Source organism: Aethalodelphis obliquidens, unplaced genomic scaffold (genome assembly GCF_003676395.1).
Source record: "Aethalodelphis obliquidens isolate GAN/ISIS:26980383/991018 unplaced genomic scaffold, ASM367639v1 scaffold55, whole genome shotgun sequence".
NCBI lineage: Eukaryota > Metazoa > Chordata > Mammalia > Artiodactyla > Delphinidae > Aethalodelphis > Aethalodelphis obliquidens.
In genome coordinates, this window is record NW_020837999.1 from 9,252,888 (window position 1) to 9,264,537 (window position 11,650).

The window sequence follows — 11,650 nt, forward strand, 5'->3', positions numbered from 1 at the left end:
AGGGAAGCCCTCCCCACCCATTTTTAAAACATTTATCTATATACCAGTCATTTTAGGTTCAATGGCTTTATTGAGGTATAATTGATAAACAAAAAATCTGCATATATTTAATGTATATAATCTAATGAGCTAGGACATATTCATACATCTGTGAAACCATCACCCCTCAAGGTAATAGACACATTCATTACCTCCAAAAGTTTCCTCATGCCCCTTTGTTTTTGGTAAGAATACTTGACATGAGATATACCCTCTTAATAAATTTTTAAAATGCACAAGATATTGTTAACTACTGGTACTACGTTGAACCGCAGATCTCTAGAATTTATTCATCTTGAATAACTGAAACTTTATATCCATTGAACAAGGACTCTCCCTTTCCCTCTCCCCCCAGTCTCTGGCAACCACCATTCTACTGTCTGCTTCTATGAGTTTAACAATTTTGAATACCTCATATAAATAGAATAATACAGATTTGTATTTTTGTGACTGTCTTATTTCACTTACAGTAATGTCTCTAGGTTCATCAATGTTGTCACCCATGGCAGGATTTCCTTTTTTTTTAAGGCTGAATGATATTTCATTGTATGTATATAACACATTTTCTTTATTCATTCATCATGGACATTTAGGTTGTTTCCATATCTCGGCTATTGTCAATAATGCTGTGATGAACCTAGTAGTGCAAATATCTTCTTGAGATCCTGATTCAATTCTTTTGTACTAATACCCAGAATTAGGATTGCTGGATGATATGGTAGTTCTAGTTTTAATTGAAAAAAAAATTTTATTTGCAGTATAGTTGATTTACAATGTTGTGTTAGTTTCAGGTGTACAGCAAAGTGAATCAGTTATATATATACATATATCCACTCTTTTTTTTAAAAGTTTCTTTTCCATATAGGCCATTACAGAGTATTGAGTAGAGTTCTCTGTGCTATATACAGCAGGTTCTTATTATATATATAGTAGTGTGTATATGTCAGTCCCAATCTCCCAATTTATCACTCCCCCCCATCCCCTGGTAACCATAGGTTTATTTTCTACATCCGTGACTCTACTTCTGTTTTGTAAGTAAGTTCATTTGTACCCTTTTTTTAGATTCCACATATAAGCGATATCATATTAGTTTTAATTTTTTGAGGAACCTCCATACTATTTTCTACAGCAGCTGTACTATTTTACATTCCCATGAACAGAGTAGAAGGGTTCTAATTTCTTCATATCCTCTCTAATATCTTTTATTTTGCTTTTGATAATAGCCATCTTAATAGGTGTGAGGTGATAATCTCATTGTGGTCTTGATTCACATTTCCTTCATAATTAGTGAAACTGAGTACTTTTTAGTATACCTGTTGGCCATTTGTATGTCTTCTTTAGAGAAATGTCCATTCAAGTTCTTTGCGCATTTTTAAATTGGGTTATTTGTTTTTTGCTATTGAGTTGTAGGAGTCCCTTTTGTATTTTGGTTGTTAACCCCTAATCAGATGTATGGTTTGCAAACATTTTCCCTTTCTGTAGGTTGCCTTTTCATTCTGTTGTTTCCTTTGCTGTGCAGAAGCCTTTTAGTTTGATGAAATCCCACTTGTCTATTTTTGTTTATGTTGCCTGTGCCTTTGGTGTCATATTCAAGAAATCATTGCTAAGAACAATGTCAAGGAACCTCCATACTGTTCTCCATAGTGGCTGTATCAATTTACATTCCCACCAACAGTGCAAGAGGGTTCCCTTTTCTCCACACCCTCTCCAGCATTTATTGTTTGTAGATTTTTTGATGATGACCATTCAGACTGGTGTGAGGTGATATCTCATTGTAGTTTTGATTTGCATTTCTCTAATGATAAGTGATGTTGAGCATCCTTTCATGTGTTTGTTGGCAATCTGTATATCTTCTTTGGAGAAATGTCTATTTAGGTCTTCTGCCCATTTTTGGATTGGGTTGTTTGTTTTTTTGATATTGAGCTGCATGAGCTGCTTAAAAAACTAAAAATAGAACTACCATACGACCCAGCAATCCCACGACTGGGCATATACTCTGAGAAAACCATAATTCAAAAAGAGTCATGTACCACAATGTTCATTACAGCTCTATTTACAATAGCCAGAACATGGAAGCAACCTAAGTGTCCCTCGACAGATGAATGGATAAACAAGATGTGGCACATATATACAATGGAATATTACTCAGCCATAGAAAGAAATGAAATTGAGTTATTTGTAGTGAGGTGGATGAACCTAGAGTCTGTCATACAGAGAGAAGTTAAGTCAGAAAGAGAAAAACAAATACCTTATGCTAACACAAATATATGGAATCTAAAAAAAAAAAAAGGTTCTGAAGAACCTAGGGACAGGACAGGAATAAAGACACAGACATAGAGAATGGACTTGAGGACACAGGGAGGGGGAAGGGTAAGGTGGGACGAAGTGAGAGAGTGGCATGGACATATATACACTACCAAATGTAAAACAGATAGCTAGTAGGAAGCAGCCGCATAGCACAGGGAGATCAGCTTGGTGCTTTGTGACCACCTAGAAGGGTGGGACAGGGAGGGTGGGAGGGAGGGAGGTGTAATAGGGAAGAGATATGGGGACATATGTATATGTACAGGTGATTCACTTTGTTATAAAGCAGAAACTAACACACCATTGTAAAGCAATTATACTCTAATAAAGATGTTAAAAAAAATTAAGCTGATTTTAAGGAACCGATTTCAAGTTGCATTCTCCTAACAGGGCATTTTAAACATTATTTTCTTCCCTAATTTAACAAGGTTAGCATTAAAAGCAGGTGAAAAAAAAAAAAGAACAATGTCAAAAAGCTTCTCCAATATGTTATTTCTTGGGAGTTTTATAGTTGCAGTTCTTAAATTTAAGACTTTAATATATTTTGAGTTGATTTTTTGGCATGGTATAAGAAAAGGGTCCAGTTTTATTACTTTGCATGTGGATATCTGATTTTCCCAACACCATTTGTTGAAGAGACTCTCTTTACCCTCTTGTGTGATCTTGGCAGTTTTGTCAAATATCAACTGACTGTATATGTGTGCGTTTATTTCTGGGCTGTCTATTCTGTTACATTGGTCTCTATGTCTGTCTTTATGCCAGTACCATACTGTTCTAAACACCATAGCTGTTTATTCGTTCTAACTTTGTTTTGTGTGTGGCGTCTTTAAGGTTTTCTATATGTAATTCATGTCATTTGCAAACAGATAATTTTACTTCTTCCTTTCTGATTTTAATACTTTCATTTCTTTTTGTAGCCTAATTACTCTGGCTAGAACTTTTAGTACTATATTGAATATAAGTAGCAAGAGTGAACATTCTTGTCTTCTTCCTCATCCTAGAGGAAAAACTTTCAGTTTTTCACAATTGAGTATGATGTTAGCTGTGGGCTTGCCACATATAACCTTTATTATGTTGAAGTAAATTCCGTCTACATCTAGTTTGTTGAGAGTTTTAATCGTGAAACTGTTGAATTTTGTCAGATGATTTTTCTGCATCTATTGAGATGATCATGTGATTTTTATCCTTTATTTTGTTAGTGTGGTGTATCACATTAATTGTTTTGCATACATTGAACCACACGCCACTTTTTATGGTTATATTTCTCCTGATTAAAGAGCCAATTGAGGGACTTCCCTGGTGGTGCAGTGGTTAAGACTCTGCGCTTCCAATGCAGGGGGTCTGAGTTCGATCCCTGGTCAGGGAACTAGATCCCACATGAATGCTGCAACTAAAAGTTCGCATGCCTCAACTAAGGAGCCAGTGGACCACAACTAAGAAGCCCACATGTCACAACTAAGGAGCCCTCATGCTGCAACTAAGGAGCTGGTGAACCACAACTAAGGAGCCCGCAAGCCTCAACCTAGGAGCCCGCCTGCTGCAACTAAGACCCAGAGCAACTAACTAACTAACTAACTAACTAAATAAATAAACATTAAAAAAATAGCCAATCAAAGTTTATAAATTGCATTTAGCTGTTAGGTCTCTTTAGTTTGTCCTATTCTGTGATAGTTTTCCAGCCTCCAAAGGGTCCTGTTTTAAGAATGATCAACATTATTGAGTTTACTACTGCTGGAACTAGTGTCCTGAAATAGCCTTTTAATTAGGTTTCTTACTTGCATTTGCTCCCCTATAATCCATTCTCCAGAACTATCTTTCTAAATCATAAATCAGGTCATGTTACTCTGATGTATAAAAGCGTTTGCTGAAAGAGATGTGTGGTTTGGGAGGGTTTTTAAAAAACAGGAATAGTAAGGCATTTTTATGTACTGTGGAGAATGACCCAGTAGAAAGGGAAAACTCAACAATTTGGGAGAGAAGTTGGTGGAAATCTGTCAAAGTTATCTGCTAATTGCTACTATTTTCTCATCTGAGAGACAGGTGAGAAGGAAATGGTAGAGGTTCGTAGTGAGAAGGGATGATACAGAATAGTCATCTTGGAGATGAGATTGAGGTGTGAAGGAAGTAGAAAAATCTAGCAGGATTTGGGGGGCAGTAGGGTAAGCATGAGTTGAAGAGTGATCAGTTAGGGTGCTGAGCATTTTTCCTCTACTTAAGGTTAAGTGCTCAGGTGGAGTTTGAAGTAGGTGGAGAGTTGGATTTTGGCTAGAGTTGGAGTCCTGCCTTCCAAGTGTGAATGAATGGAGTTGAGAGTGTATGCAAATGTGATGTTATAAGATCATGAACTCTAAGCTGGGCAATGAGGGAGATGAGAAATAAAGGAAGGTGGGACAGTGAAAGATGATAGAGTGTTTGGATTGCAAGTCCCAGGAGTTTGAAGAGAATATTGCATTGGAAGAGTTATCTGGAAGAATATGATGATGTTGGTGGAGAGTAGGATGTTTGTAATTCAGATTGTGGAGAATTACACTTGTTGAGAATAACATAGTCAAGATCTGCACTGTCTAATCCAATAGCCACTAGCCATATGTAGGTTTTTAAAATTAGATTTAAATTACTTAATGTTAAATAAAGTTAAAAATTCATTTCTTCTTTGGCACTAGCCACATTTCAAGTGCTTGACAGCCACACGTGGCTAGTGACTACTGCATTGGAGACTGAAGATCGGATGTTTCCATGATGGTAGAAGGTTCTATGGGGCAGCACTGGTCTAGCATATGAACGTAGTAGTAGGTGGATGAGACAGGTGGAGGATAAGATTGTTAGAGAGAGAGGGCTAAGGAGCTGAGAGGACATGGCATGGAAGGATTGTATTGTTGATTTTGAAATCACTGAGAATTGGGTTTCCCTGGTGACGCAGTGGTTAAGAATCTGCCTGCCAATGCAGCGGACACAGGTTCGAGCCCTGGTCCGGGAAGATCCCACATGCTGTGGAGCAACTAAGCCCTGCGCCACCACTACTGAGAGCCTGCGAGCCACAACTACTGAAGCCTGCATACCTAGAGCCTGTGCTCCACAACAAGAGAAGCCACCACAATGAGAAGCCAGTGCACCGCAACAAAGCGTAGCCCCCGCTCGCCTCAACTAGAGAAAGCCTGTGTGCAGCAACGAAGACCCAATGCAGCCAAAAATAAATAAATAAAATTAAAAAATAAATAAAATCTATCTTAAAAAAAAGAAACCACTGAGAATTATGACAGGAGTAATGGGGAAGAGAGAGAAATTGAGTTAGAGGTCGATTCATGCCTTCTCCATGCAGCTCTGAGCCTCTCAGAGACGGCTGACCCCACACCCAGCTCCATGTGTGGGTCTTTTGGTCAAAGGAGAATCCCAACCCCCTAGCACATGATTGCCTTAGAAGCAGGCTTTGATTCAATTTATATATGAGGACTTGAGACACGAGGGGAGATTCACTGGAGATTTTAAGATATTTCTATTAGCGTAAAAGGGAAGCTGATGTGACAGAGATGCCTAAATACAGTGGAATAAATAAGACAAAATTTTATTTCTCTGTCGTGCAACAATTTGACCACTCTAGGCTGGTAAGGAAGCTTTCTTGCCTGGGTCACTCATAGAACCTTGTTGCTTCTATCTTGTTACTCTGTTATCTCTGAGGACTTTGTCCTTTGCATGGTTGAAGCTGGGTTGCTGCCATGAACACGATACAACTTGCAAAAAGGAGAAAGTGAGGAAATCCAGAGTAAGCAATTTCCTTTTAAGTAAATGAAGGAGGAATTACACATATTATTTCCATTCACTTTCCATTCGCAAGAAAGTGATCACGTGGCCACACCAGCTGCAGGAAAGACTGGGAAAGGTTGTCCCTAGCTAGGTGGCCATGTGACCAGGAAGAAGGGGTAAACAGACTTTTTAAATACAGGTTGCTGTCTGCCATAATCTGCTTCTGGAAGAATTCTGGAAGTGATTCTTTGTCTACAGGTTGTAGCCTAGAATTGCAACAACTATTCTCTTCACAAGCTGAGGATGATGTTGGTCCCAGCAGAAGGGCAAATCCAAGGGAACTGTGGAGAAATGGCACTGAAGCCACTGGATTAGGCAACCCCGAAGCCCATCTTACCACTGGACTCCCAATTATATGAGCCACAATGTTTCCTTGTTATGCCAGTTAGTTGAGTCTCTGTTTCTTAAAGTTAGGATGTTTCACAAATTATTTAACCATTCCACTACCAACACTATTTCCCTTTGTTGTTGTTGTAAGCAGTGCAATAAACAACTTTGTACACATAACTATTTCTATAGGATAGAGTCTAAGATGTATCCCTGCTGTGCCAGAGGATATGTGCATTTAACATTTTGGTGAACGCCACCAAATTGCCCCAATCTGCGTTTAGTAACATTTTCCTTCTACAATCACCACCCTCCTTCTCTAATGTTCTGGAATGTCTCCCTTTGACTCCTTTTATGTCTTGATTTTGTAGAATAGCGTGTTGGTGACATGTGTTCTCCTCTGCTGACGTTGAGGCTTAGTTTCTTTCTCCATCCACATGTTGCCCTTGCTCCTTCTCTGTTTACTAACCTGGCCATAACTAATCACAGTCACACTCTTTATAAAGGCTGCTGGCACTTCCATGAAAACAGATGTCAGAAATAAAAACGTTGCATAGTTAAATAGCATAACTTTTACTCTGTAGGAAAATGTACTCAATAGTCTTAGCCTATTGATACAAGCTAATTGTCTCATTATATTTTTCCTTTTGGCTTAGAGTTTTTAGGTCTATTTTAAAATCACTAATCCAATGTTTCTTAAGAGAACAAACTAAGTGTAGACTTAAAAAAAAATCAAAATGTTCTGAAGTTAGAGACTGTTTGAAAATAATAATGTATCTTATCAAGGACAGGACAACCGTAAAGGGTGTTGTTTTTCTCGGTTGTCTACAGCTTACATGTGAAACTTTCTAAACTGGGAAGCAGTGATTGGGAGTGAGCCCCAGGACTGGGAGAATATAGAAGCTCTTAAGCTTATCTCCTCTTATGATGACCACTACAGGGAATGGGAAGACCCTCACATTATTCTGTGGGGGAGGATGGAGAAGTGAGGGGAGGTGGGGCCAGGGGGACAAGTGGAACAGGAATCAGTGACCTAGACAGGAAATGAAATGGGCCTGAACTAGCCAGTGAGGAAGGGGGGAGGGTAAGAGACAGACAAGTCTGTGAGATTTAATAATAGTTACCCTTAGGTGAGTATTTACTGTACACTAGGTACTGGGCTAAATGCTTTACAGGCAGTTCCCCGTGATCCCTTCTCTGAACTAGAGACACGCTTGATCGAATTGTTGACTGTTAGATGTGGGGTGTGAGGGTCAGAGCGTCAAGGTGGCTTTTGTGTTTCAGTGGAAAACTGTGGATGAATAGTATTGTTATTTCTTGAGAGAGGTATTAAAAGATAATTTTCAAAGGAGGCAAAATCATGCCTCTTATACAAATATAAAGTGAACACAGTTTAAAGATTTTATTTAACTTGCTGTTAAAGAGGGAATTGTTAAGATGTTACCACTAGGTCAAAAGAAGCTCACATTTACAGATCAGGAATATTAAAATGAACATGCGAATGAAGGCAAAACTAATGTTTTTCACAGTGGGGAATGCCACTTAAACCTCTATTGGATATAATTTACATGTCTATAGACAAGAATTATTTTGCATTGCTATTAATTGTCTATAATTTACAGTTTCAAAATAGCTCTCAGAATCAAAATAAGATAACCCCGAAAGGAGTGCTCTCAACAATGCTTGTTTATTTATTTATTTGACTGTGAAAGAAGGAAACAAATATTTATTAAGTACCATTTATTTTTAAACTGTGCAATTTTACATAATTACTTATTGAAACACATTTTTTCCCTGCAGAGGATAAGGAGGATGATATCAGGGACTGAGTAAGGGAGCTTTTGGGGAAGATAATGAGGTTAACTTTGTACATATTGCATTTGAGAAGCTCATGGCATATTCTGTTTGAAATGTCCATTGAGGCACTAGGTCTGTGGCTCAGAAAAAATAAGGCAAGCAATAAAATGTGCATCCTGCTTAGGTAATAATAGTAATAATAGCTGTCAGTTATTAAATACTTACTAGGAATTACGCTAAGTACTTTATGTGGATTACACTATTTAATCCTTGTAACACCCTACGAGGTAGGATGTGTTATAATTTCTATGCAGTAGAAAAGAAAACTGTAGCTTTGGAAAAGTACATAACGTGCTGAAGTTCACACAGCTAGTAAGTGGCAGAACTTCTGCACTGGTTTCAGTTCTCTATGCAACCCCCCCCCAGGGGGGCATGTTGAAAGACCTGGAGTGTTGGACTGTAAAAAAAGTTAGGCCCAGTAGGTGGTACTATTTGTATACACTAAAAAGAATTTCTGAAAATGTAAAATTACTCTTAAGTTGAAATGCCTTAGAAGTCCTTCTGATTTAAAGGATGAGCAAGAGGCCAAAGTGTGTAATAAGTTTTCTCTTTTGCTAGGTTTCTGGGACATAACTAAATTCATTTATCTTTATGAATGGGATAAAACTGTCTCCCAGTATGATTTATGGAATAATTCCAAGGTGAGGAATGAGAGCCCCTTTTTTCTATTGAATCTGTTCTACACTATGGCCACAGGGTACATCTGGAATAGTCATGGTCAGAGAAGAGGGAGGGATAAACACGGAAAAAGATGCATGTGGAGATTCAGAAACTAGTGGTCTACATGACGGAAAAGAGTTTCAAAATCCCAGACAAAGCAGGAAAGATGTGTGTGGATAGAGAGGCAGGTCCATACACACTCATAGGGTGAGAAAGGGAGACACACGGATGCTTTCATGGAGCAAATCCTTGCAATATGACTTTCACGATATCACTGTTAAGACTTCTGAAGCCATTTATTTGAACATTGGAAACCACAGGCTTAAATGGTGAAGTTAAGAGCCCCGGATGTATGTTCTGCAGATCTATGTCCTGACTCGGCCACTTATGAGCTCTTTTACCTTGGACTAATCAATTGATGTTTCCTTGCCTGTTTCTTATTTGTTAAATTTGTAGTACAGCCTTCCCCATGAAGACACAGCATGCTATAGCAAGAAACTCAGCTACCATCACTAGCATTTGGCAGAGATTTAAAGGCAGGCAGAGGAGTTTTTTTTAAGAGTGAAAAAAGGGGAATGATTCACTCTTATTGGAGGTTGTTGGCGTGGGGAAGGTGGAGGCGGGCTAACAAGAAGCAAGTCATCACATGTGACTGGTTTGGGGAGTATATTTGATTTTCTTTGTTGGTCCTGGGTTGGAGTGGGGACCACAGTTAGAGAAGCTGGCACTCATTGACCACGTGCTGGTCCTGAGTGTTCTAATCTGATTGCTGCAGAAGTTACGGGTCAGAGTTCTATTGTTGTAGATGGTTTGGCCACAGTCTGTATATTTAGTCTCTTGGCACAATGTATTCAGTACTTGAGATTAGGTTCAGGCTCCAGCTTGAGTCCTCGTGGTTTGCCCCTGTGGCTGCCTGGGTAGTTTACCTTGCCATGTTTCACCCTGGGCACTGAACCTCCCCAGCCAGCTTCATGAGGAACGCTAAAGTGTCAACTCTGCTTCACGGGAGAGAAAAGCATTTCAAGAAGTCATTCAGGTTATATTCAGTGGAGCAGTTTTTCCTTATGAGTTCCTACGTTAAGTGTTCTCCCAATTCCAGCGTGTGTGTGGGCTTTCCCCCCACACTGTCGAGCAGTTCTTGGAGACCAGCAGGGTGTCCTACAGTTGAACTCAATTCTGATACTAACTACCCAGAGATGGCATCAGATTCCACAAGTTAAGGGCTCGGTCCTACAAGACTGCCTTCCCTCTCAATTCAGTTGTCAATTGTGAGCCCAGTTTGTCACCTGTGCTTCTGAGAACCAGCTATAGACCAGAAGTTCCAATGTTCCCCCTCCTTGGGTTCAATTAATTTGCTAAAAATAATCAGTAGCTTTGTGAACTAATTTGGCTCACAGAACTCAGAGAAGCATTTTATTTACTAGATTTCTAGTTTATTATAAAAGGATGATATCACTCAGGAAGAGCCAGATGGAAGAGATGCACAGGGCAAGGTAGGTGGGAAGGGAGTGGAGTTTCCATGTCCTTTCCAAGGGCACCATTCTTCCTGAGCCTTTATGTGTTCACCAACTGGGAAGCTCTCTGAACCCCATCCTTTCCTTCTGTTTTTACAGAAGTTTCATTACATAGACATGATTGATTAAATCATTGGCCATTGGTGATTGATTCAACAGACCTGAGTGGATGAGTCGTTACCTGCATCTCTACTTACCTATAGAGCTCACTCTCTCCTGATTCCATAGTTTTTGAATCCCCTCCATTATGCAAATCATGGACCTCTCTGTGAGGTGAAGTTTCCCATCAAAGCCCAGCAGTGAGGTGAAGTGAAGGCAAAACCTTTTCTGGCTGAGTCACATCCTCACATGTGCAACTGTGAGAGAGAATCCAGGCTTGGTGTAGTTCGGTCAAAAACTGCTTCTGACATGATGTTTGCTTTTGCTCTTCATTTTCTGTCTTTTCTTTCTTATTATCTCTCTATTAAAGACTTCCTAGCTGTGTCTTTTCTGTAATGAATTCCAGTTGGATTTCACTGACTCTTAGAAGAGGCAGCTGTTTGCCTCTTTCAGCAAAGTTGTAAAGGTGTATGTGAGCAGGAGGCGTTTTTCCTTTGGGTGCTGGAGGCCGGCTCCAAGAGCCCGTGGAGGTGGGTGTTTTCTGTGGAGTAGATCTGATTGTGGTTGTTATTACGCCAGCTGGAGGCCCTGTTTTGTTGCAGAGTGCATTCTAGCGGAATGAGTACTCCCAGGCAAGTACATTCCTTTACAAACACTCCAACGAAGTCATCGAACCCTCCCATCCTTTTATGGCCCTTATTAATAGGCTCCTTATCCCCTTCTCTCTTCCCCCCAATTCTTAAAAAGAGAATAAAAGACCACTTGAAATAATTCTAGGCTGTTTCTTTCTTTTTATTTTTAATCAGCTGATCTCATAAGAGCACCATTTTAGTACAACCAAATCTTTTGTGAAATAGGGAGTTTTAGTTGAGATCTGTGAAACTAGAAAAGAGGTCTAAATGCTCAGAGTGCTGTCTGGGACAACTCTGTCTTCTAAAATGAAACTTGAACCTTCCAGCAGCCTTCAAATGCACAGAAACCTTGGTTGTCTTCCTCTAGCATTAGAAGCAGGTGGAGTTGGGAGACACTCAGGAATACCAGCGGTGGCC